The sequence below is a fragment of the Mya arenaria genome, chromosome 4, assembly GCF_026914265.1.
Source record: "Mya arenaria isolate MELC-2E11 chromosome 4, ASM2691426v1".
Lineage (NCBI taxonomy): Eukaryota > Metazoa > Mollusca > Bivalvia > Myida > Myidae > Mya > Mya arenaria.
Window position 1 is genome coordinate 1,044,344 of NC_069125.1, and position 26,361 is coordinate 1,070,704.

General features: G+C 34.9%; 1 pseudogene; it reads right to left on the minus strand.

Annotated features, from left to right (window-relative positions):
• Nucleotides 1-639: 639 nt before the first annotated feature.
• LOC128232743 (sulfotransferase 1A1-like) overlaps nt 640-26,361 on the minus strand; it is a 33,399-nt pseudogene continuing 7,677 nt past the window's right edge.

A 26,361-nucleotide genomic window follows, 5' to 3' on the forward strand; every position in this document is an offset into this window, starting at 1 on the left:
TGCAGTTCTGATTTGATCAAGAACGTTTTGTTTTCCCAAAATGACACACACATGCTTTTCTAGGTAATTAATAAGTACAACATCATTATGTTTGAATGGTTCTGAACATCCGAATCAATATCCTATTTATATGACATGGGACGTAGCTGCGTTTTGAACGCTAAGACACGATATAAAGTTCGATTTTTGTCAATATCAAGTTTCCAATAGGCATATTATGTTAACAGTCAGTTGGTCCTATATGTTTCCATACTATGAACAGCAAATGAATTTTGACGAAAAAACATTCAAACTCTATATATATTGCTTTTTTAAATTATTTATTCATATACATATCCTAATAGGTTTAGGACTAGATAAGTAGTTGAAGCTTATCTTGCTAATTTCATATTTTTGTTCTATTTAAAGTTATTTATGAATGTACACTGTTAGCATTTGCAAAAGATTAGAACATAATATCATACAGCCAAATGGATACCAAAATTTATAATTGTCATTTAATTTGGTAATATTCCATAATTCGTAATTTCCAATGCATTCATTGGTATTTTCATATGCTTACATATATAATGATGTATTTAAAAGTTCGTTCACAATATGCTTAAAATACAAAATAAATACATACATACACTGCATTATCTACTCATATTTGAAAGAAAACGTGTTCAAGTCTTTAGCCTGTTCAGCCCACCATGCATCAAACATCTCATTCTTGGCGACCGTGAACCAGTTCTTCCAGTCTCCAATCTCTCCTGAATTTAAACATGTATAATGTATTAACTAGTAAACAACTACAGCAAAAAAGTAAAGTTTTGACTGATTGGTTTGTCCCTGTTGTTTGCATTGTATTTATGTTACTAATAAAAAATGAAGGATTGCACACCTTTATAGCTGTCCATTTAATCTACAAGTGTAAACCACTGGCTATAAGAAGCCGTGATATGTGGTATGCAAACTACTGGCAAGTTTACTATTATATTTTTTCACGATTATTAATCAGGTTAGACAGCAATGAAAAAGATTAGATATTAGAATTAATCACTTTTTTCAAATTTAGCTTATTTCTGAAAACGTAACGTTAGAATGTTGAACGACGTAGGCGTTAATGAGGATACAGGTTTGTTGCTTGTTTTGTTCATAATAGTTAGTTCTGTAATAGCTGTAATGATGGGAGAAAATTGCAGAGATAGCCTTAAAAAATACATAAGAAAAGCCAATAATCCATAAAAAATAATTGTCCACATTATACTTTCGTACACGAATTAATTTATAAAAAAATACATTTTAGTGTTTCTTAATTGCGGACATAACGATAGAAAACTTAATATTTACAATTAGATTTTTCTGTTGTGAAGTATATATTCGATTTCCCTTTAAAGACTACAAACATATCTCATAGCAAGGTCAGCCATTCTTCACGGCTTGTATGAATACTTTATGGCCAATAAACAAAGACTATGAACATAGCACAGTAATTCAATGATTTTTCAAGGGTTAAAAGAATACGTAAATATGTAGAAAATAAGCGAGGACTACTAACGTAGCAATGCTATTTACCTTTACGCATAATGTCTGTAAATCCTGTTCTGTAAACTCCTTTAAATTTCTCTTGCTGGTCGGCAGTAAACAGTGTTCCTTTAATCTGTCTCATTCTTTTGAAGTCACACTTCTTGACGACACCAGCTATGTCATCGTCACTAACGTCTTGTTCGAGAAACTTAAACAGTTTCTTTAATTCTCCGAAACAGTCCTGTAATTAAGAAATAGTACAAGTGGGTTCAATAGTTTCTTAGATTATCACGAGCGGAACGGTACACAAAGTAGCTACTTAAGTCAGATCTGATCAGCGAAGAACTGTTCATTTTGTAGTGAAATCACTAATTTTACATTACAAGTATATAATAAAATCTCCAGGGACAAGTCAAGTAGTCAGACCGTCAAATATAAACCATGTTATAGAGGCACAAGGTTAAGACTAAAAATGAACGAGCGAAACAAACGTAAATAAACCACATACAAACCAAGCACACATAAAAAAAAATCAGTAAATGATGGCTAACAAATAAAATCCCAGAGGTTGTTTTTCTTGCAATTTCAACAATAAATATATGACAGAAGAAAGGAATTGTTTCCCAAACCAGAATTGTTTTCAATAATCAAATCATTTATTGACTCTTGTTTAAAATTTAACTTTTTTTTATAAAAATACACAAAGTGGCGCGTTGCTGTAGTTACAAAAAGAGAATGTTAGTTCATCTTTGCATTAAGCAATCGGCGCTTTTCTCGCCCAAGACATTGATGAAAGTTGCCATGTGAAACAAAATATTTAAGACAAAGCCTAAGATACAACGGAATCTTTGGGGTAATATAAGCTCAGGCTCAAATTAACTTGGATTTGGTTTTAAAGGGACCGTATACCAGATTGGCACCAAAAAAAAGTTTTTTTCTGTAACGAATCTCAGGACAATTATTTAATCAAATGTGTAACGCTTTGATATCATAATTGTAAAAAAGTACTAAAATGTAAAAAAAAATGTGTCGGAAACCGGGTTCGAACCCGTGTACTAGCCAATCACGCATAAGGAATGAATTCTACTAGGTAGACATACCCAGTAATCTTTTTTAATGGAAAAATACGAAATAACTGCTAAACTTAAATAAATTGTAAACTATTTGGTACTTCAGTTAGTAAGTTTCAATGCATTGTACACATTGATACCAAGTTTATGACAGTTTTTGGCAATTTTCTTTTTTTTCTTGCAAATTGATCATCTGATGCACAGTTGCTTTAAGGCATAAGCATGCAGGCGCAACAGACGTTCATCGAGAGAAATACAATGTCATAAGATAAAGCATATGTACAGTTTTAACAAATATCGCTGTCGGTAAATTTTGGATAACCACCTTGGTACGGCCAATGAAAACAGGACTTTAATGCCGTGAGATATAAATGTATTTGTTTTATAATTTTCGAATATTTTTTATAAATATATACTACCGTTTTCATGTTTTCATAGTACATGATATGAATTGGCCAGTCGGGGTTCTCAGTTATAAACTGTTGCCATTCAAGAAGATACTCTGGATATGACCAGTACTCCGCTGAAAATGGAAAAAAGAAATTCACTTGTTGTTGCAGTGTACTGTTTTACAAGTGTTCTTTGTTGTTGTTTTTTTGTTTTTTTTGATAGTCGAAATTGGTACATCATTGATAGTGGGTTGACAAGTGATATTACACGTAGTCCGCTGCAACGAAATTAAGAAATTTGATTTTACATGTTATTGCAATTTGCTGTAATACAAACGTGCCTTGTGTTGTGTTTTTTGTCAATTTTAAAACAAAACTTTATAGTCTAATATGGTACATAATAGAAAGAAGGTTTACTGTTGATATTACCCATAACCCATATTCTACTGAAAACGATTGCAGGCTGCTGTTAAACAAGCATTCTTTAGATTCGTTTTCGTTTGAAACAACACTTATTATTATCGAAAATGGTACGTACACGAGTTCTGGTTTATGTATTTGAGTTTATGTCAAACGAAAAATGTCTGTTTAAAGTGTTTTTCAAAGCAAATTGAGTAAAAAAAAAATGGAATATAGTAAGATACGTTTTTTTTAAGTGGTAAAAAGTAGAATGTGCTAAATTTGATTACTTTCGCCTCTCATAAACATCTGGAAAAAGTTCTCGAACTTTCCAGTATAGTCGAACATGGAGAGATTGACAGTATGGTTGTAGAAAGAGACTGCAACATCCTTAGGGTTCCTCAACACAAATATACACTTCAGACGTTTTCGTTTGGCGTCCTGTAAGAGATAGTAAAACACACTAAAGGTTTTGAAGACATTTTAAACGTCGCTACTGAGGTTGACGACAAGCAGCATGTTTGACCAGCAATTTCACTACAACGTTATGTACAATTAAAATTGTTATACATATTTAAGGAATGAATTGCAGGATTGGTGTCATAATCGGGGTATGAACGCCATTGGGCTGGTCAAAGTGTGTGGAGTCCGAAGGACTCCACGCATACTTTGACCAGCCAAATTGCGTTCATTCCCCGATAATGTTGTATGCGAAAACTAGCCAACTTTTGAAATTCCATTTAGTCAAAATAGTGGAACGACCATCAGTGGTATTATTGTTTTGAAGAAATTGAGAAATAATAGCTACATGCAGAAACTCTATCACTTAGAGCTGTACAAAAACCCGTCCATTTGTTACTTCAAGCAAAACTTTCGGTCTCAAAACCGCCGAAACCCTTGAAACCAAAACTGAAACTAGTGTCGTATCAACAAAAACGCCCGGACTATCTAGAAACTATTAGCTTCATTGGTCTGTTTTGTTCAAAGTTGATTTGATTGGTTAAAAAGGGTTCAAATAAATTGGAAACCAAGTGATACTATTTAACAATCTTAATCATCAAAATGGTGGCTACATTAAAATTTGGGCCGAATATGAAGTTAACTTGAAAAAGTGAAATGAGGCAGGTATTGTTTATTAATTGTTATACCTTTAGCATGTAACGTATTTTGACATGCGTGTTGATGATTCTTGGCGAAGGTATTGCGTTCATACTTGCTTCGGAATTACCCTCAGGCATACAGGGTACCTTGACATCCCCTGTGACGTCATCAAGCCTACTGAGAATGACGTGCATCATCTCCCATAGCCAGTTAGCTCCTGTTCGGTGCATAAATATATAATTCATACTTAGTCAGTGTGTGTATACCACATAATAAATTACGTCATATATACAACGTCGAAAGGCAATACTTCGAATGAAGACTTAAAACAAAGATATTTACTCTTTTTCATTATTTTAATTGAAACTAAGGGCAGTTAATGTCGCTTAAAAAGCCCGAATGCGTTCATCGTCCCCAATAGCCAGTTAGCTCATGAATTAGTGCATAATTTAAATATTATTATATATAAAAGTAAACCTAAAAATAAAGTAATAGTTACGAAACCAATAACCCGACTTATTGAAATTACACACTGGCACATAAGTGTGAGTTAATAAATAAAATCAGGAGAGCAGTGAGATTTGTAACTGTTTGTACCATGATGTCGAGGACAACATTTAAGAACTAGCATGCTGAATAGTTAAAGTTAATAGTGCTGTAACTGTCCGCATGCTAGTTACCGAACTAGTAAACTTATAATGACAGTATACTTTTACTGAAACGACATGGTCGTTAATTAATATATAAACGAAAACAAACGAAACGTTGAAAAAATATTTTAAATACTTTCCATACTGTAATTGTTGTGAGCGGATAAGTTGCAACGCTTTTCGCTCATACCCGGCACGTCATATATTTAATGTTATCCTTGAACAGTTACATTACCACTGGGGTCCTGGTTAGTCAAACGAAAAACGAATTTATGACGACAGCTGGTCAAGCATTGCTGTTGATAGTGTCATGGACTATTGGAGATTTGTATACACAAAACAATACACATGCTAGAAAGACTTGTTAAAATTCACGTAAAGATGACATTTATTACAAGGTAAGTTTTATTTTCGATTACAATTACGTCTAACATCATAATAGGCACGTCTTGATTGTAAAGAATTTGATATTTTTCATAATTTGTTACTTAAGTAGTGTATGTAAAAACTAAAAAGCTGTCACTCATTTATCTCAGTACCTGCTCCATGATTAAGAGTGATTCTTTGTCTTCGTCAACTCAGTAAATCAATTAGAATGGGCATTACCGTTTAGTAAATGTTGTGCGGATGAGTTACAACGCACTTCACTTACTATATTACACATAATTTATTGAATGTTGTCCTTGCAACAAAACAGTACCGCCACGGCACACATAGTGATTAAAACTAAACTTCAATTCAGGTTGAGAGCGCAGTAACTTTTTTTTTAAATCTCATGAGAGATAAATATAGGAATGAAACACTAAAAGAAAACTGCGACCCCTATGCAATAATACAATGAAAACTACAGGGACAACACTAATTTCAAAACGAACAACGATAACCCTGTGTAGTTGCACAAGGCTCAAGGCTAACACAGACCCAATTATTGACCCACAACGGCTTATGTAACCGCCAAGAGATTGCGTTTAACAATCATTACAATATAATACAATGAAAATTACAGGGACAAGCCCAGAAGTCTAAACAATTAAAATTAATCCCTTTTGAGAGGCAAAGGGCATGGGCACGAACGACAATGAACTTGAAACACAAATTTATAAACACCACATACATCAATACAAACACAGAAGACATACAGCACACTCATCAAATTTAATCTACCCACAAATGACGGGATAACCATCTTGGAATGGCCAGTGAAACACGAATTCACTGGAACACGAGTCTACCAGGGAATATAACTAGTTTGTATGACAACAGTCCCAAAATTTATCAATTCTTCAAACTAAAAATATACACCTTATAAGTGCAAGCATGTCTGTTGTATTGTTCTGTGTTTTTAGCTTGTTGTTTTGTGCTTCGGGCTTGGACCCTGTGCCGTTAAACGGGTTTTATGTTTACGCTTTCGACTACTGGACTTGTTTCTGTAGTTTTTCACATAGATATCATCTTGAAAACAATGAAGAATCAATTAAAAACACATGTAAACTGACAAAGTACTCAAACCTGTTTTGGGGTAGGAGTTGAGGAAAAATGTCATCGTCTCTTAGTTTAAGGTCCGGCAAATGGTTGTAAATACTGTTTGCTTCTTCAAAAGTGTTTCCAAATGTAGGCAGACGATAGTTGGTGACGTCATCAACGTCATATAACACCGTATCGCCACCTGGAACGTCCTCTTGACGTCGTCGTTCAGTGAAGGAATACATGGCCTATCTTTCTAAAAGAAAGTTAGAAATGCATATCAAATGATAACAATGATTTATTTCCATACTATACATGTGTCAAAAAAGAACAGAACATAACAAACTTTATCAAGACTTATACAGAAGTACATTGTCTAAAACATGGATTTATTTTACTTAACATAAGAATGCAGTACTGTTGATTTTGTGTGTTTTTTGTTTGTTTACGATATTTAAGACGAATCAGAAACAGAAAGCGTACATTGTCAATTATAAACATGATACACATGTAAATGTATGCAACTTAAATCACTTAGCAGCTACGTTAAGAATAAAAATAAACAAAGTATCCCATAAAACCCCTTATGTTTAGGAAATCCAGTTTATATATATATATATATATATATATATATATATATTCATTATATACCCATCATAAATCCACACGCAATACATATCGAAAAAAATCGGTGGTCCATTTTTCCATTGAAGTGCAATACGGCCGTATACCACTCTGCTGACGTCACAGCATATGCGTATCATTACGCGATGATAAAATGACGTCATAAATCAAAAGATTGCGTCATTACTACGACATGCATATGCAAATAAGTGTCTTAAAAGTGATTTAACCAGTAATGTGTATGATAAAAGGGTTATTAGTATGATCCGGAACGTCGTATTCGACACAGGTGGATTTTCTAAATTTTAAAAATGTACTCGAGTCGAATATAACCTCCCGGATCATAATGCAGTACTAATAATCCTCACGGTGGAGAACCCACTTGACTATTTGATCAAGTGTATGGCACAAAATGTAACTAATAGGTCTCGATTCAGTTAGGTTTTTTAAGGATAACAATCTATATATGGAAGAACTATTGTCATATAAAGACTGTAAACCCAGCACTAAAGACTACTTTCCACGGTTTTATAGAACATTCTCTAAAATTTTAAAGTTTTTCTGAAAATCTTGACCAATTTATTTTTCAGTTGAAACATTCGGCATAGTATACGGTTCTTGACAAATATATTTACTAAAATTGTGATAAGCCGTAAATAGTTCATACGATAATCAAATGTTTAATGCATTTTGTAGGTTTCAATGGCTATGATTTTATTTCTAATAGTTATTCCAAAGGGGAAAATGGGCAAAAAATAACTTGATAAAGTACACGAACATTTTAGATTTGATCAAGTACACGGACGTTTTCCATCTTTCAATGCATATCCTTATTATTCCACTGATGGGTGCTAAAATGCGTTATTATAAATATAAATTATTATTCTTTTAAACTAATTATTGAACGTTGGTCCCAGATTGAAGCAGACGCATGGTTGTAATGGCGTGGCTAATAAAAGAATGAATGCGATTTAACCGACTGAGTCACTGAGACTGATGAACTATTTTTCATGAATCACAATAAAATCAAGTCGTGAAATTCAACAATCGCAATAGATATATAAAAGGCATGTAGTTTGTTGTGATGTGTATTTTACGTGTCTATCGTTTGTTAATATTATAACATATTCGAAAATAATCAAACATGATTATTTGCCTAGGATGTTTCCTGGTGCATTAGTAGAATTAGATCGTAAAGATTTAATAATATTAATTATTTGTAGTGTTTTAACGTATAAATCGTAATACTAAAATAAATTCAAATTCATTTTTGGTTAGGTGTCTTATTGCATTAACTATTAAGATTGCTAAGGATGAAGTCCCTAGGTTTTTCTGTTAAATTCAAATTACTGCGCGGACTACTTGCAGCGTAGTTTAATGTTATAGTAATGAATTCGGACATTTTAAACCGTCCATAAATATCCGAGGTTGTTTTCGATGGAAAATGACCAAGAGGATCCGATGGGCTTGTTGTGATTGACTCGATTTGAAGAAAGATATTCGCTTATTTTGTAACTAGGAAATTAATTTAAGTCACTAGTTTTTCAAGAACTTTCTATCTGAAAAGATCATTTAGCCTCAATGCATTGTTGATTGGATGGTCTGGATCATTTTGAAGCAAATACATATTCAATGTCCATAAAACGTTTTCTTTTTGAAGCTTATCGAGTTTAAGTCTTGCAAATCATTGTATTTCGATGCGAAATGAAATATTTGGCCTTCCCCATCCACTTTTCATTGTGGAAGGCAAAATTAAACTCAAATTTACAACCACCTGAAGAAGAATAATATGACGGTGTAACATTTAAAGTTGACACCGGGTCATTTTTCAACAGATGACGGGTCATATTTTAACATTGAAACCTGATCTAAATTTTGAACCTCGTTGATAACTGATTAACTGTATTTAGGTCATAAACATGATAACTCAACGTTGAAAACAGACAACACTCGTATGCAAGTTACTTTAATACACACCTCAATTGATTAACAATTTTGTAAGAACCTCAGACACTATCTTTATACATAGATATCGAAAATGAACTTAAATATTTACATCCTGTGCATACGTGACTTTAATAAACTACGTTTTCTGCATGTGGTATCATATTGTAAGAAGTCAGGTATGCCTCTATATCAATAGGATATTTTGGAAAATGAGGAAAATTTTGGGTCCACTGGAGCATGTAAGTTTGGAAGCGTTATGCAATAGTTTATATTTCCATGGCCAGTTAAATAAACTGGGTAATACTCTTTAATTCATTGTTGAAATGAGTGATAAAGTATAGTGGCATATTACTGTCGTATGATAACCTGATAGCGTTCGCGAATTGTTTCGTGTTAACCACTTAATTGTCGCGATAATTATCTAGCTATCTAGTTAACATTCTTGATACTTTTTGGTACGATAAATATCATAAGACTAAAAACGGGCTTGAAAGTTCCCAGAACTACCACCTTTTTAGCTATACAACACTTATAGATTAACTAGTCATGGTTTGCAAATTCCACATTCAAATAAAACGTAACATGATATAAAGCAACTCGTCCAAAGTAAATGAGGAAGATACCATATCAAAGAATCAAAATAAAACATACCACACTATTTCTTTCGTCGGAAACAAACATTCATTACATATCCGTGTATGATGACGACCTTTTTATGTCTATATTTATCAAACAATCCCTTTAATCCTGGTCAGGTAGGTTTCACAATAGTATAACCTATTATCATGGCAATATTCATGTCACACTCTAAAACATATCCCACCGTCTCATTCTTAAATTCACGTACGAGCTATTACATTTAGTCTCAACACGGCGCATTTGTTTCAATACATTGCATAAATGAACGTTATATATACAAACAAAATTCCAATATTTGTTCCATATAACATATTACAACTAGCTTAATCTAGTCACATAACGTGACAACAAACCAGGCTGCTTTCAATCCATGTAGTATTCGCTATTTTACGACGTACTTTTTTGTCATAATATATGCACTCAGGCGTCTTGCAGTGTGAGGTATGTTAAAGCATGGTTGATAAGCCAGTGGCGATTCTAGGAAATTATTCAAGGGGAAGGGGGGGGGGGGGTGAACCGACAATCCCGCTCAAAAAAATCACTGATGTTTTGACTTGAAACGTATAACATTTAGTATGTGTATATATAGTTTAAGTTGCTATGGCATTTATTTAAACCTGCAATCTTAGCTGCCACGACAGCGTGTAAAGGGGGAATGGCTTTTTGTAAATTCTCTCAGCTATCTGTGTATCTGTCTGTTATACGCAGTGTCCTATATTTAGCATAGACAGGCTAAATGTAAACAAACAGTGACTGATAGCAGCATACAATGAATTTCTTCACACTACTATTTACTATATGCAATAACGATGTCCAAGCCACCTTTTCCATACGTTTTCTTTGAAATCGATTATTTTCCTTTTTCTGACTGGTATTTTGTAATTTCAGCAAGGATCTCTTTTGTATGGGACTTCCATCTCCATTGATTTGGTCGAATTAAAATCTCATTCCGGTAAGACAAACAAGGTTTACCTCAATTTGTGATCATCTAATCCAAAGAAAATTATTTTGTCCATATACTGTAATCATGCACTGTTGAATGATTCCACAACCCTAGTATAATTTAAGAAATTGTGAAAGAGTTTAGCCTGAAAACAGTTAAGTCTGCCATAATATAATTCAGATAATGTTGACACATTTAATTGATTAATTTGTCTCTGTGTGGAATCTGATTTTTGTATTGATAACTCTGGAAAACAAACGCAAAAAAAGAGGGAACTCAAAGACAGTGAAACATAAACATTTGCAAAGTATGGAACTAAATACTTCCTTTTGTTTAAATAATTTTATTAGGAAAGATAATTAGGACGAAACTAGATGTATAGTTTACATGACTGAAGAACAAAAGGATATAACTTCCGGGATAACCACTTTTCTTAGCTGGGATATATACATTTGTAGTGATGACAAAGTTTTTATTCAGTAGTGAAAGGGCAATAACCAAGCATGTGTGTTCATATGAGGTTTTAAAAAAGATAAAAAAAGACATATGATATATGACATTTGTGTAACATATTTAAGCCTGGGAAAAAAATCAGCGGAATTATTTATGAACACATTAAGAGAATAAAATGATATTACCACATGGATTAACAAACATTGATAGAATATGAAAATTATTCTTTCATAAGACACAACGGTCAAAGATACATTTTTAATTTAACATTGATTCATTAATCATCAAAGTTAACCTTTTTGATGACAGGATGAAAAACTGGTCGTGTCACGGGTTTTAAAAGTAGTAGTAGTAAAAGTAATGTCCGGAATACACGGTTAGTCACGAAGTCTTAGTCGACTATGAAGCAATGTTGTTAAAACTATTAGTTGTCCAACGCTCACTTCGAAAGTATCCAAGTAAAACAGCATACAAGTTTTAAGTGTTGTATTTGTTTGTGATAATAATGAAAACAGTGGTAACAATTCCTTTTCACTAGTTTAAAATGTTCATATATTTTGTAATTTTGATAGGAAATCCTAACAGAGGTGTATCCTCGACGCTTGTCAAAACCAGAATAATGTTTTATCAGTATCTTTTGGTCAGTATCTACCACGTGACTGTCACAAGGCTATTAATAAGTTAATATTACATAACTTTTTTCCATGCTGGACCGCCGCATTTAGAAATAAGACGTTTTAACAACAAAATGCGCTTAGGGCGATATGCATTAAAGATAAATATCTAAAGCATGTACTTGTAACGTGGTGGATACGTAATGAACAAAAGAACATTGTAAAATTAATATGCAATGTACATTTGAATATTTCAAAATATATATGTATTCTTATAAAATAAAATTCAGTGACTAAAATGCTACAAGTAAATTATTGCAAATAATTGGCGTTGTAGCATTTTGTTCATACCCTAAAATTATATACTTTTTCCCACCTCAGATAAGTAGATCCAATAATTTAACCATGCTAGAAATTCTTATCTTGCCCACGGGCGAAGATAAAATGCCCGTATGGAACTCATTTTTAATTGTCGCCACGGTAAACCTCGTTTCCGCAAAGCACCCTGCGCTCGGGTCGGGATGAACCTATCTTACACTCTCAGCCATGAAAGATACTTATAATCTTCATTTAAAGAACATAAAAAATTGAACTAATTATTTCTGGATGTGCTTAAACATGTGGAATATATTAATATTTTGGCATACCGCCTGCTAGGAATGTAAACACCAGCACGGGGATATGTTTACAAGAGACAGTGCATGACCCAAGACCACCAATTAGCCCCTCCCCAGGCAAATTTGACAGTTTGAATTTTCCTCAAACTCTTGTTTCTTGTGCTGTATCATTTATCTGATAACATCCCTGATAAGAAACATGCATAGAACTATACAAACGCTTGACCAAGTGATACCTGAAGGTTAATATAGTCCGGTTGCCACCTTTTACGTTAATATTTGGTATACGAGAATGACGCCTGAGTAATCTCGAGTTTTATTATCACTGCGATTGGCTTTTGGAAACGGCTCTACAGTTGAACACTGTACTGCTTAATTGTCCAATCAAAATCTAGGCGGGCTTTCCAATCAAATACACCTTCATACTACTCCAACATTTAAAAGGAGTTCATTTTTGAACATTAGTATTTTCATTTCCATATTGCAAGGAGTAAACAAGGATAACCAGTGAGAAGTATGCGTTGAGGATTTTTTTTAAACTAAGTCAACTTCTCAAACACCGTCGTGTACAACATCATCAACAACATGCTCGGCAGGGTGTAAAACATTCATCCGGTACTCAAAAAGGAGGCGGTATGATGAACAAAAATAACAGAAATTGATTCAGCAACATTTTATAGTATTTAAAAAACTGGTGAGAGGAAAATTGAGAAATTCAAACCACAGCCATCCACTACACGGTCAGGATTACAGACCAAGAAAAACAAGGACTATCAACTCTTTTGAAGACACTAAAAACTATTTTAGGTCTATTCTCGAACACATCAGAGAATTATACATTTGACTGATTTGGTGCGACAGACAAGCCACTATTAGATTTTCCAATAACGCTAGTATTCATGACACGTCACTCATAGACCGTTGACAAAATACCATCTGAAAGTGAACGTGTTCTCCAGTCATACCAACAGTTTGGCATCGATGATTTCCGCATCGATACCATGCATGACCATGCACCTTATGGGAAAGGGTATGAACGGAAACCAAATGTGGATATTTTAAGAATGTTGGAAACCAAAAGGAATGTAAATCAATTAAAGAACATGGACAAACTTTGTTGTGCCAGCGCCACAGTGACAACCATTGCATTACTCAATCAAAGTGCTGAAAGCACTGATGGACTAGGGCTTCATTCAGGGGAATGTTGACAACCATATTCTAAGCATTGAAAAAATCGGCTTACATCACAAGGGGTCACTGTTTAATGGGCTAGCTTAAAATGTAGACTAAAACTGCTTGCAAGCTGGAAATTTGAAAAATCTAGTTTGTGTGTAGAGTGAGGGGGTAGAGGGGGCGGGGGGCACACATACTTCTTTAATTTGATCAAATCCTTTTATATCAAAGGTCTGTGATTTGCAGTTTCAGAGAAGATTTTCAATTATGTTATTATATACTATATAGAAAACCTGTCACCTCTTTTTCAGGGGAGCTTTAAACCACAGAGCCATACTTAGAACAATCTTTGTAAAAGACATCTACATTGTACACCTCTGTCGGACTGCATACACAATGCTATTAGGAAGTAGTTTTTATTTAAAAAAAGAAGAATTATTTTCTCCCTCTTAATTTGTGCTTGGTATTCAATTCATATAACATGTTACCATAATAACTTAGTGCTGTTGATAAATATTAGGCACTGCCTTCTGTCTAATGCTATTCATATTACTGCTGCAGACTTTTGTACATAGCAAAGCAAGTTGAGTAGACTAAGATGAGATGAATATCGTTTTTAAAGTATGAAATATTGAAATGTCTTTTAAATACTTTGACCATCAAATTTCATAACATGGTGTCAGCAGTTCATCACACTGCTAGTGAGAATGGAATACCAAACATAATTTTATTCTTTATTATATACCCATCATCAATCCACATGCAATACATATCACAAAATACTTTAACCCATATTCCGCTCTGGTGCAATACGGCCATATACCACTCTTGTGACGTCACGTCATAACAAGTATGTTGCGCAGTATTAAATTGACGTCATTAAACCAATGAGTGCATCATTAAAATGAAATTTATTATGCAAAGATGTGGCTTCTAAGTGATCTAATCAGTAATGTATATAATAAAAGGGTTATTAGTACTGCGTTTTGATCCGCATATGGCGGAATGTCATATTTGATTCTGGTAGTTTTTTTTGTAGATTTTGATTTTACTCGGCTTGTGCTTTGTGAAATCAGAATCTGCAAAAATCTTCTTGAGTTAAATACAACCTCCTGGATCAAAACGCAGGAACAACAAAACCTGTTACCCCGTGGACAGAGCATCTTTAACCCACAGGGCCATTGTACTTTTGAACAATCATTGTAAAAGAAAACTGCATACAAGATGCTTAAGGAAGTAGTTTGGAAAAATTAAGAAATATTTTATCTTAATTTGTATGCATTAGATAACTGAATAATTGCAGCAGTTGGCCATTCTTGTATTGTCCTCTGTCACTGTCCTGATAGCTCCCTATCTCAATAGATGCAAAAGGTTGTAGGTTCATGATTCTCATGATGTTTAAGTCCCCACCAAATGCCCCGCACCCAAGGGACATTACGTTAAGCCCCATCCACACTGTACTTTCCGGGAAGACCTGGCACTGCGGGGCCACCTGAAAGGTAAAAACATGGCCCATTTCGCCGGCTATCCCCGGTATACCCCCGGATGTGGGAGCCGTGGTTACAATTAACTGGTGCATAATGATCCATAGTAATCCAATCTCATGCCAAGATGATTTCTGGTCTGACATCGCGAGGTTAGTTATTCAGAATAATTCTTAAGCATAAAAAAGCCTGGACAGCATTTGAGAAAGACTGTTGTGAGGTTAAATCTTCATTACTTCACTATTCCACAACATTGGGTGGTAAGGGAACTTTATTGAATATTTTGATTTTAATTTTGTTCCTTAAACGCAACAAGTCAACTGATCAATTAATACAAATTCAATTCTATCTACACAATATTCGGCACTGCATTGATAAATAAAACTGAAAAGTTACGCTTGTAAATTATTTAACCAAATACCTTTCCCTCAAATATTTCACAAATTTATATTGATCTATCAACAACAATGCATCACCATACAGTATCTCTGACTGATTTTTGATTTTCATTCTTGGCTAGAAAACAAAATGTGAGCACAAAGCGTCTTCAGAAAAAGAACTTGTAAAGTATGCACCAGTCAATCGTAACCACGCCCCCCCCCCCAGGGAATAGCAGATACTTTGACGTTCGGTCCAGCCAATCCCCGGTAAAATCCCTGTCCTGCGAGAATGAACTGGTGGTAAAATCCCGTGAATAACCCCCCGGACCCCGGGGATCTAAGGTTAGAGCAATTCCCTGATATATTTTGAGGGAAGACCAAACCACCGCACTCACCCGGCATTGTGATGACACCTGTTCTGGCTTCCATAACTTTAATGTTGATATTTATTTTTGACTGGTGCATTCCACTTGATATTTATTTTTGACTGGTGTATTCCACAGGGGCAGGTTGTGTTGTTTTGACACACCACGCCCCTGTCCGTTTTGTTGTGTTTTTTTTTGTTGTTTTTTATCATTTTTAGTCAGAATATGATGCGGTAGGCCAAAAAAACATTTTTTTATTTTTATTTTATTATCTTTGTAAAGGGTGACGACTTGACCCTGAATTTCCATATATTTGCCGACATGACCCTGTTTAAGAAGCCATAACTTTATGAAAACTTTTGTGTCAAAACAACGCAACCTGCCCCTGTGGTAACTTAAGAGAGGAAATCAAAATTGAGCATGCAAGAATGTTTTATCAATGGCGATGGTTTATCACAATGTCATGTACTTACACTGAGAGTGGCTCCAAGACTTTTCTATGCACATAGGTAAACAATCATCTTATTCACAGATGCTGTGCACATATTCATACAATTGGCTTCATTTAGAATGAAACTTCATAAATAAATATGCGCATATTTGATATTTTTTTATGTCCATTTTGCAAAATTGAAATCACATGATTTTTTCAAACGAACTTGTATTGCTTGAAAATTTACGTGTCAAATTAAAAATGCTACCCACGGTAAGATGAAAATAAATCCGTTTGATGGTGGAAATCATTCAATGGCGGCTTCATTGATAACTTTCCTCAATAAAACACTATCAAATTCACATCATCAGCATCCGGAAGTAGTGCTAACATACATGTATGTCTGAATCATTCGGCCGCTCTGATCAGAGTAAATTTTGAGGTAAATAAGTAGACTGGTACCCTGATTTACTTATCCTCAAAAATAAAAATGTTATACAGGTACGCGGCATATGGTTTTTAGTTAACATTTGAACAATAAATACCAAAAATCATGTGTTATTTAAAAATGTGCTAAGTGCCATGCGATGGTTAGTTAAAAAAACTTTTTATCGAAAAGAAAATATCACGGAAACATGCAAATTATGTCGAAAAAAAGAACAGGGACCGACTTCGGAATACTAACATTGTATGCAAAGGATAACAATACTTTTTTTAAACCAACTTTCCTGGCTGTTTTTTACTTAGACCGCACGCTTTATTCGCTTTACGTATGAATTCACAAGACATTTCGAATGCGCGACGAGCACCGTGGTTAGCTGATACTGGTTTATTTTCGGATAAAAGAGAAAGAGGGTACCAGTCTATCAATACAGAGCATTGAACGAAAAAATTTCGATCGTACTTTTCCAATATGTTCATATTCTTATTGCATATAATCTGACCGTATGCAAGAATATTAATGTAGTTAACCCGATAAACTCACTCGCTACGTATGAATTTCTTGTGCTTCCTTTAAAGAACATACAGTTAGCTTGAATTGTTAGGAGAACTATTTGTATTGGATGTTTTCATTGTAATCAGTTCTGGTACTACATTGATTATTCAAATTCGCTAACGGCAATCCAATCAAAATACAGCGTATGATTACATTACGTCAGTGAATCCCCAGATGCGGCTTGAGAATGCAGATAGCGCGTTTATGGCTATGAACTAGGCCACAAGTGCCCTAGACCAAAAATCATCAACAGCGGGATAGCATACACAACTTCAAAGGATTATGGCTATTAAATTACACTGGAAAGCTAAAGTGTCCATGCAAAAATTCGGGATAAAAGAAGTGAAAAGATTCCAAACCAACCGTTCCGTCACAATACCAGATACATGTGTTGTTCAAGGAACATTTCAATGGAAGCATTTACGAGGGCCCTGATGGTAATGTTCGAATAAAAACAACAATGATCAACATTTTGACGTGATCAGCGTGATAACGGGATTTCTTTACCAAAGCTTCTTTTGTAAAAACCTGTACAAAAGGGTTATTCTCACAGGGAGAAGCACTTTTGCAACAATCATTGTGTATACTGCTATCAGTTGAACACAATTGAAGATGAAAATGGATGTTATGTGACAAATGCAATAGACATTTAAAATAACGACTTCTGTTTTCAAATGCATTTGAAAACAAATGGTAAAAGTATACGTGCAGTTCATTTCAAATGCGAGGAAAAGGAACTCTCAATATGAAAACGAACATGTGTGTCATCAACAATATTCTAAAACGTATAAAGACTACTCAACATGCCTTATCTTTGCAGGGTTCATTAAAATTGTGAATTGTGTCTTCACAGTCAAGCTACTCAAAGTCATCCTGAAGGTCCTGTGGCATGAACGAACGAGTATTTCAAAAGTCGAAGACAACAGGTTTTCGTAAATTGCGGTTTTTTTTAAGAAAATACCGGAGCCACGCTCATCTGCCATAATTTCAATCCTAGGACTCAGACCCTATATTTTAGTATCCACACGAAAACGCTGTTCTTCCCAAGGTGATCACCGCAGGATCCAAGTACACGTCGATGTACGTATCTGATTATAGCATTCGCATGACTGATTCACATAACTTTATTCCGATGCCATTGGCGTATATGCCATATTTTTTTTGTTGAAACAGTATTAGCCAAGGGCTACTTTCCTCATGTCTTCAATCGCAAGAAACCTCAAACTTCAGTGCTGCAGCATCTCCCAGACCTCCACCATAATGAAATGAAACACGAGTAAAGGCAAATGTTTTCGAAGTGATATGAGCAGAAAAAGAATGATTTATTCAATTTTTAAGACGAACTTGCTCGGTACCGCCGACCTGATGTAGATGCTTTACAAAAAGTGCTGCCTAAAATTCAGTGAGCTATTCATGAACTGAACGAAATATGCTACCGTCATGGAATTGATTCTTATGACAAAAGTAATACAACTGCTTCTGCTTGCAATCTCGTATACAGGATGAATTTTTATCACACGAAAACATTGAAATTATACTACTGCATGGTTACCGTCCAGTGGAAAAATCACACAGTCTGTTGCGGCATACCAGTGGATGTCTTATTTGGCTCACAAAACGAGTTATTCATTTAGTATAACTATCCATTTAACATGGGAGAAACATTGGGCCTCATAAAGTAGATGGATAATTAGAACAGAAAGGGGACAGAGTTTGGAGTTTGGAGTTTTACGGTTGCTTCTGGCACGCTTGCCCACTATGTTTTTCTTAGACTTCGTTAAACCCGGTCAGTGACATAAGTATGGGATATTTTTAGAACAGAACCCTGAAGAAAAGGGGTTCATAAAAGACAATGGTAATTCCTATACCTCTATCTGGGAATGTGAATTTAAAAAAGAAAAGGAAGTAAATCGACATGTAAAATTTCAAAGATCTGAGGCTAGTTAGTCCATTACAGCCGCTAGATGCTTTTTTTGCGCCCGTTCGAAGGAAACTTAACAACGAAATTGCAAAGAGAAGTAAATAAAGTATTATAACGTCACTTCACTTAATCCTTTTGTAAACAAGGCAGGGGGAATACTGATGACACACTCAGGTCATTACGGAGAAAATCAAGGAAATCAGTCGGTAATAAGATCTCATCAAGTCACCAAGACAATTGCATATTCATGTTTTATCAACGAAATTCATTGGGAACTCTTGTTTAGTTTCTTTCGTTCGAGCACCGAATCATTTCTTCAAGGCTCGCATTTTATTGGGCAATCGGTCACTGATTAGGTGACAAAAGCTGTGTCACAGGGATACAAAACATGTATGAAGTTTGGCTTTTCGAAGAAGTATACCAATATGACCCCCATACAAAAACTGGTGGACAGAGTACGACTATACATATTTGTCATTTAGCTTTTTGAGTACAACAAGGTAGTGAAGAACCCTGACCTACGTTCTCTAGCCAAATTGATGCTGAACTCTTTCTAAGAGAATTTTCGGACAACGATCAAATCTTACACAAACAACCTACATGTCGGATCCTACTGAATTATTCGACATAATGTACGATTGGTAAACGACCAAGCCGTACAGTAAGGATGGTTCACGAAGATGACTTTATTGAAGCGTCCGATGGAACCGATGTTGTCTCAGCGGCCTTTACGACTACACGCCTCAAACTGTATAGCTATTTAAAACAATAAGGAAAGCGGGTTCTTTACTGTGACGCCGATCCGATTGTGTTTACCACATCTTCAGGACAGTTGGCGCCGCTTTTCGGAGACAATCTCGGAGGTTTAACATATGAAGCACCTAAAGTACGATCAAAGGGGCTGCATATTATACGCATATGCCTTAGTTAAACCGAACAAAAAAGGACCCACATCAATATGCCAGGGGTCAACCCAGTCCGTTTTTCCTGTAGAGGCATACCTCAATACCGTTTAGGCATACCTGACTACTATTGTAAATTCTTGAAAAAAAGGTATGACTTGTTGATCTGTACATTTTTGATATATTTTTAACAATATGTTACATATGCATTCATATTTATCGGATTTAACATTTAACATGCATATTTTGTTAAAATTTATTATTGTTGCAAAGTACAACGAACAATTGTTGTAATCCAAAAACTGCTGATTGATATATAGATATATAACTACTAAGCTGCTTTTGAGTGGTTAAATGTTAAGTCAGGCTTAACACTGTTTTACACAACAGTGCACATTATAACATAAGGCTTAGCCATCTAATAGACTTGTAGAATGAACACTTTACGAGATATTTTATAATTTGCTTGATCTTTATGTTTTAATTAATGTAGATTTGTGTTTTATTTCATCAATTTTCAGATGTTTCAAATATGCAACAGTGAGTTGTGCTTGATCAAAATATTAAAGGTTGTTGATGGATGCAGAACAAAAAAAAACGACAAAACTATAACATACTTTGATACAAAAAAATCAGATGTATAATCCTAATTGATTAAAAATATCCATTGAAATATAGGCAAATTCATCTTAATATTGCAAGGGTCATTTCCACGGTTGTGATAGTAAAAATGTGTGTAACCGTACACATTTCATTAGCCGAAAAATAAATCATTTCTTTTTCGTGTGTTCCCTTGTATAATTTGTTATCAAATTCATTAAAGATTTATTATACAAGCATTATCTAACAGATAAATAAAATTATCAGCATTTCGATTTATCATGCCGTGGTATTATTCGGTCTTGTAAAATTGTAAATGTCTAGTCACATTCAGCAAGTAACAGGGCCCCGTTTTACTAACGGAATTACGTAAGCGTAACTCCAATATTTTCGTAAGTTTTTGCGTACGCACAAATTTTTAGCGTAACTGCGTTTTACTTAATAGTTCGTATGTACGTATGCACGTAAGTTTTTGCCTAAAACTACGTTAAAAAAGGCATCCGTAAGTTTGTTCCACATAGCGTTAATATGGCCGACGGAAGAAATCTCCCACGTCACCAGCCGCGTAATTTTCGGGATAGAGTTTATTTGTTAAATAATTTGAATGATAATGAAGTAAAAGTGAATTACAGACTATCCAGGCAGCAAATAATTGATTTGCACGACCTCATTGAGGACGACATATAACCGAAAACAATGCGAAGTCATGCCATTCAAGCGATGTTTATATTTGACTAGGTAATAGTTGATGGAAAACTTCTCGTTTCTATAGCTCGTTTCAATAGCCTATATTCTTTCACGATAGTCTCCCTTTCTCAGATCTGACCTTCACCTTGGATGTGTCAACGCTTGTAACTGTTGTTTTACAAACTTTCACATAACTTGCTTTTCCAACTGATTTGAAAACAAAGGCATCGGAGGGGCACATCGTAGATATTAAATCATGGTTTAAACGTGTTTAGAAAGACTGTGGTAGTGTGGATTGTTTGTATCAACGTAATGTGAAATTTAAATTTTTATCCGAATATTCGCTCTATCCGGATGGGAGCGGTTACTCTTAATACCGAATAATACCGGATAATACCGAATAATACCGGATAATACCAAATAACTACCGAATAATACATTTATTTTGCAAATAAAACTTATATTAGTATAAATTTAGGTGAAATATATATAAATAGTTTAAATATTTGGTAAAAAAACCCTTTTTTGAGCATATAGGCCTATTGTTCAAAATGTCTGTTTCATATATTTTTGAGTGTTCTCCCTTTAGATGTATAAGAGTGTTTCCATTTGTTCAGTCCATCAAGAAGTCTTTAGATTCAAAGTGTTTATTTTAAGTTGTGTATCAAGTTATATAAAATAATTGTGAAAGAAAAATAAAACATATTGAAGTCATATGTAAAAGGTTTCGTTTGAATATAAGCATGTAACAACATTGCAAAATAAACTACTAAGAAGTTGTTTAAGGTATTAGCACGTATGAAATGATTATGTAGTGATCTAAATGATTATGACAATATCTAAAAATAAATTTAGAAAGGAATTCAATTCTGGAATTGTTCTATTTATTTGCGCATTTTTAGAAACACTGTTCATGAGAATCTTCGATGACAGGTTGGTTGTCATATCAGAGATTGTTCATAGAAAAGGGGTCTCCATTAAAGAATAAGCATACGACATACATGTAAAAATATAAATTAAATTGAAATGATGACTTGTTTTTAAAGGATATGATATAATGAGCGTCGAAATGACCCGTAAAAAGCAAAATGTTTCAGTTCATTGGTAAGCTTCTTGTTTACATATCATTTGAAACTCACGAGTTTGAGTGTAAATGTAAATATGATTTCATGAGGTTACGTACTCAGATTGCGTATAGCAGTGCGCGTGGAACGCATGGGACATAAGCAACACATGAAACGTGGAACAGCTCAAATTCAGACACGAACTAAAATCATATTGTACAAAAAATATCATCCACAAATATAAGCCATATGTTTAAACATTATGTCCATTGATTAACACTGTTTATTATTGATTAACAGTTTAACCACCAATGAAGAATACGTCAGATTTGTGTCATTGAAGGGTTAAAAAGTGACGAATGCAATCCATAGAGATAATAAATTTGGCTAATTTATACCATTATGAAACTGTGTCCTTTAGTTTGAAGAAATATTACGAAGTTTATTTATTTAATGCACAAACTATTTTTTTTCTATTTGACATGTTAACGTCATTCTCGTTCAACGGAGCTATAATGCTACGTGAACAATATGCGTTAATAAAGCATTGTCGAACTTCTGAGGACTTGTACATAATATAAAATCGAATCAGATATTGATACTTTTTTATCCAATAATTATGCCAGTGACGAATAGTGTTAATATAACATTGTATTTATAATTGAAAATGTTATAAACTCAACACGTGAGACTAATTGAACATTTCCAGGCAAAAAAGAAGAATCCTACCTGGACGGAGGCGAACACGAAATGTCAGCAGTATTGTTCATGTAAAATTTACCCTTTATAAATTATTTGAAAATATTAATGACTTTGTCCATTGCATTTATTTTATGTGTATATGCTATTGCTTTACTAAATGGTAAAATAATTGTGAATAGAACATATATGGTATAAATCGTTATGAATTCTTTAACACGACGATAAAAAGTGTGTGACTTATTGGACCCACTCAATAAACTGTGTATTGACCCCCCCACTAATACCCCTTATCTGATCGTTGAAATATCCTATTTCTGCGCGTTACTGATACCCGGATTAAGAGGAATATTGATGGGCGTGTCTTAGCCAATCGTACTGTTCAAAAGTTCTGCTAACCCCTATTCGTTCATCCAATCAGGGAGCACGCTGTATGACCAGATCAGCTGGAGGCTGGACCATGAAAAGAATGTTTTTAAGTTTCGATTAATGGAAAAATACTAAATACGCATATTTTTTATCAACTAATTCGTAAATTTAAGCCTCAATACCAAACATGCCTTTAACATCTTAAATGAAATATAGTAATAGAGAAGTGGTATCAGCGTAGCATTCGTATACACTGAGCAAAATTTCTAAACGTCCATTGTTTAAATTACATTTTTTTAAAGAACGGTTTAACGTATCGATTTAATATTTGATGTGCTAGTTTTATACATAGAACGCTATCTATTTTACAGAGAAAAAACCACGATCTCTTCATGGTTGACATGCGGTAAGGTAAACCCGATTTTCACCATTTGGCACGTGGTACACGTGTACAATTCCGTAGGCGGTAAATCTTTTTTGGGTTTAGTCCAAATTGAACGCCCCGACACGAAAAACAGAAATTATCGGATTTTAATCTCTATTCAACAAAGGCAATATTGAGGAATGTATAATGTAACATCGTATAACTAATAAAACAGCGGGAAAGATCGGCGGAGTCTGAAAATCTTAACATTATTTCCATGAAGACTTTTATATTATAATGTAAGATCATCCGATGTTTTGAAGACAATACATAAGTAGTTAATCAAATTCTTATCACTACAACAAGTTCTGGAGTTTGTCATATATATCCAGTAGACAATATGGCGTCATCTTGTAACAACATTTTTGATATGGTGACACTGGTGTCATTACCTATTGGTTGGGGCTCAACATGCCACAAAAGAGCTTGGTCCTTACCTGCCACCGAGGGGCTAGGCCCTCACATGTTTCCTTTACACTATATACCCGGCCCTAGATACCTGCTCTTATAAAACAATGGGGGAAATACACAAAGGCAGGTATCTGGTATCAAGACTCGGGCCATGCCAGTGCCAATAAGCAAACTGACAGTACCTCAACGTTGGGGCTCGAACATGTGTAGTTTGGCATGTTTTTACAAGACATCTCCACACAACGTTGTGGCATTTGAACCCCCATATTTTTGAAGTAATATGTATCTATATAATGTCCGAACATTCATCATCAATTCATTCGTTTATCGAATACACGCCTGTTAATTCATCATTGCTACTATTGTTTTGTTCTATCTGTTAATCATAACGATGGAATTCAGAAGTAGACGCGCTGGGAAATTACCTTGTGGTGAATGTGGAATTAAGTGTTTAAGTGACAGTATTCAGTGTGCCTCTTGTGATAATGCGTTCCATCGTGTCTGTGAGGATGTATCAGTGACTGACTATAGCAAGTGGAAAAACATTGAACTTGGCTACATATGTACCACTTGCCGCACAGTTGACGGAAAGCGGTTTGACTTCTTTGTCGGCTTTCTTCGATTACAACAGGTATGTGTTACATCTTTCCTTTCATCGATATATATATATATAATGTATAACGATAGTACAGCCGACTTCGAATATGAAGTGAAAGGACTGGGGGGAGTGACGGTGGGGTTGAGAAGTGTAGGGGTTGAAAAGTATGGATACCCCTGTTACAAATTACGTCAATTTGCCATTTTGTCATAATACCATCAAGTTCTACTATCTGTTAGCTTCGGATGGTTCGCTAAGTACCGTCTTCCTGCGCCAGGAACAGTACTGTGTCCGAAAAGTTGTCCAGAAAAAGGTTGTGTACGTACCTGTGAACCCGCAGCCAGAAAAGGCTAATGTTGTCGTGGTTCACAGGTACTACACAGCTTCTAAACTTCATAACAAATACAAAAAAGGGTCACTTGGCTTGGTGATAGGGGTCTTCAAAGTTCCTTAGCTGTTGTCGAGTACTTGGGGAAATTACCATGTCTTGCCCCACACGGAAAGGCATCTAGTAAGTCTAGTGAGTATGTAAGAAGCGACAAAGAGGTGTTCACAAATATTGATGAAATGCCAGATAAGGTCAAGCCCCACCAAATTTACAACCATCTGAAGAACAATTTTGATGAGGTCACTGGTCCGTCAGATCGTAAACAGATCTACAATAGGCAGTATTATAAACGAGTCAAAAGTAAGAAGTCTAATGGTCACTCAAATAACATGGCGGACCAAATTCTTGAGTTAGAGAACATGGTCTCTGAAGGTCATCCCTTTATTAAGACCATCATCAGAAATAGTGGAAAGCCCCCTTCAATCCTCCTCTACACCGATGAGCAGTTGGCAGATATAAAGACTTTCTGCTGTTCAGGTCAAACTGTTCTCGGTGTCGATAAGACATTTATGCTCTGCAAAATGCATGTCACAGTGATGTGTTACAAGCAATTAACAGTCACCAGATCTCTAACAGGAGAACCCCCCCATCTGCATAGGACCTATGTTCATTCACGATTGCAGTGATTATGAAACATACGCCCAATTTTCCACCATCTTAGGCTAAAGATACCAGGTGCCAACTTAGGAAAATTGGTTATTGGGTCAGATGATGAAAGGGCACTGGTAAAGGCAATAACGACAACTTTCCCTGAGTCCACCCATATACTTTGTACCCGGCATTTAGAACAAAATGCTAAGCAAAAATGACTGATGTAGGGTTAGGTAGGAACGATAGGAAAACTATGATGAAAAACATCTTTGGTCATGATGGCATAGTGAGTGCAGATGACACAGTTTGCTTTGAGGAGCGCTGTGACGAATTTGCCCAACAATACTCCTCCACATCAGGGCCCTTATTGGAGTATTTTAGGAAACAGTTAAAAGCAAATTTGCAAACCAAGGTCAACGAACCCTCTTGGAAAGCACCATTATGCCAAAAGTGGAT